This window comes from Vicia villosa, linkage group LG1 (genome assembly GCF_029867415.1).
Source record: "Vicia villosa cultivar HV-30 ecotype Madison, WI linkage group LG1, Vvil1.0, whole genome shotgun sequence".
NCBI classification, from domain to species: domain Eukaryota; kingdom Viridiplantae; phylum Streptophyta; class Magnoliopsida; order Fabales; family Fabaceae; genus Vicia; species Vicia villosa.
Window position 1 is genome coordinate 46,107,772 of NC_081180.1, and position 2,999 is coordinate 46,110,770.

Here is a 2,999-nt window from a genome sequence, read left to right on the forward strand (position 1 = left end):
GCGAAAGTAAAGAAAATTAATATATTGGAAAAAATTAAATAGGATAAGAATAGAAAGATTGTACCATATAGTTATCCAGGTTTAGCCAAAAGTTGGCTTAGTCCTGTTCCCCAAGAGTTCTTTTTGAGATGTTTCACTATAGTCTTGTGAGCTTTTATAGATTATGCCTACGAACCTTAATACAATTTGACCTGTTGAATTTTGAACAAACTTGTTCTCAACCTATGGACGGTCTTTACTCAAGATCAAAGCTTTTCACCAGCTAAGTTTCATGAACCAACAATGGAGATATATGGTTGATCTCAAACAAATAAAACTTAATTTCTTAAAGGTATTGTACCTTTAAGAATATCAAAGACCAGCACAACCACTTACGAAAAATTCTCCTCACAAATGAAATTTCACTCCAAAGCACTAAGGCAACCAAAAGTGAAGAAAGAAAATTTCTAGAGAGAGAAAGAGAGAACTTAAATTCCCAAAAAAATGAAATCATTGGAAAGTGGAGTGATTTAAAGTCAGGGAGGCCTACCTTTATATAGCAGTTGGAATCACCAAGAAAGGAAAGAATCCATGAGCCTCATTAACTATTTAATCAATTAAATTGAATGAATATGACTGTTATGATTCCTAAAATGGAAGGTTGTGATATACGTTTGCTGCCAATCGTTTAGGCGTTGTAGATATCTCAAGGGGTGTAAGTTTGATCTATTTTAATCATTTAGGATAATAAATTAAATTAGACAAAATTTCCCTTTTAGTCATTTCTAGAGCTCATAAGTTATTTGGCACAACTTCTAAGTCATTTTTAGATGTTTTTCTTTTAGGAAACGTGTTTTTAGTGTCTGTGTGTGTGTGTGTGTGTGTGTGTGTGTGTGTGTCTGTGGTTGAGTTGTCTTAGTACTTTTAAGCTACCACCTTATTTTTTACAGTACTTAGTTCACTCAGACAGACTGATAATACCGGGCGAGCTTCCATATCTTTATTTTTTAAGAGACTTTTGAGTTGTTTAATTGACTTTGATTTCTTTTATTTTTGTTGATAGTTGACTATGAGTACTTCATATAGGTTGATGGTTGACTTTGAGTACTTAAGGTTTGTTGATAGTTGACTTTCAGTACTTCAGGTTTGTAAATGAGCTATTGTCATCAAAACTTGGTTGTTATCTACAAGCACATAGATCCACGTATTTGATTGAGGTTTCAAATCTTTTTGTAAAAATATTTAAAAATTTTGTTAAATATGTGACTCCATACACAAGAGGGATGTGAATTGGGTAGATTTGAAAAATATTGGTTGAAAGAAAAATCAGTTGGAAAATTAGAGTTTAAAAATATTTAGGAAAGTAAACGAGTAAATAAGTAGCGGAAAATCAAAGGAAAGGAAAATGATTGAAAATAAAACAAATAAGAGAAAAGAAAGAACAATAGAGAATTCACTAAACTTGAGAGATTTTAAAAGGATGTGCCCACAAACCCCCTTACCTACGAAAATGAAGTTTTAAGGCTATCTTCCAACCAAACAACTAATAAGGTCTAAAGAGGTTATCCTCCAAATCAAATAGACATTTTTCAAGGTTGGTCTCGCACTTAGATGGAGTTTTTAGTTGGTTATCCTCTGAACAAAATTATTGTTTTATATATGCTGACCACGAATTGAGTTTAGATTTTATAAGTGCTAATATCGAACCAATTGAACTTTTATACCAGACTGAACTTAGGAACCAAGAGAGATTTTAGGAGGATTGATCTTAAAATAATAGAGCTTTTAACTGGGTTGAGCTCAAAAACCGTTGTGGAGATTTTGATGACTGATCTTCACGAACCAAAAGAGAGTTTATTTTTCAAGGCGAAACTCATGAACCAAATGAAGACTCTCTACGACAATCCCCCAAAAATACAAAAGCTTTTACTGGATTAGCTCGAAACCAAACAGCTTCCTATGGAAAGGTATTTCACACAGGAGATAATACACTCTTGGTAAATCACAAATTTTCCCTCACTCAAAATAATGATCCTCACTTAGACTCAAGAATACTCTCGAAGCACTATGGCTAAATATATGTGAGAAAATGAGATATTTAAAAAAAGGGATGAGAGAAATGAAAGTGAGATTCGCATTTGTTTTCTGGATGTGAAAAGCGATAGAAAAGCTCTCTATTTATAGGCCAAGGCGTGATATAAATTTGGAAACTTTTTTGTGGAGAATTTAAGTCATCTAATCAATTATTCATGGAAAATTTAGTAGCAAGTCTACTAGCGTTGTTATCGAAGTAATAAAAGTCTCCATAGGGATTGCGAATTTAGAACAAGGTATGTTGTGCGATGTAAGTAAAAACAGTAAACTGTGGGTTTTCATATTGTTTGATTGAAAAACCTAAGAGATAAGTTTTGATAACAATGATGATGAAGATGATCACTTCTTATTATCAGAGTCCCCCATGGAAAAGAATAAGGGAAATATGGAGGAAAACATCTAGATAGGGTAAAGAGATCATCGTCGGGAAGTAGTGCTTAGATCGAGACAAGTCCCCGTCGAAGGTCGATGCTTAGACTTAAACACAAAGAGATTTTCACTGAAAGTCGGTGCTTAGATCTGGACAAGTCATCGCCAAAGGTCGGTGCTTAGAATTAAAAACAAAGAGATCGTCACCGAAGGTCAATGCTTATATCTGGACAAGTTGTCGCTGAAGGTTTATGCATAGACTTAAACACAAAGAGATCGTCGCCAGAGATCGGTGTTAGATTTGTACAAGTCATCGTCTAAGGTCAATGCTTAGACTTAAACACAAAGAGATCATTGTCGGATATCAGTGCTTATATTTGGACAAGTCGTCGCCGAAAGTGGGTGCTTAGACTTAAACACAAAGAGATCGTCGCCAAAGTTTGGTGCTTAGATATGGACAAGTCATCGTCGAAGGTCAGTGCTTAGACTTAAACACAAAAAGATTGTCGTTGGAGATCGATGCTTAAATCTGGACAAGTCATCGTCGAAGGTCGGTG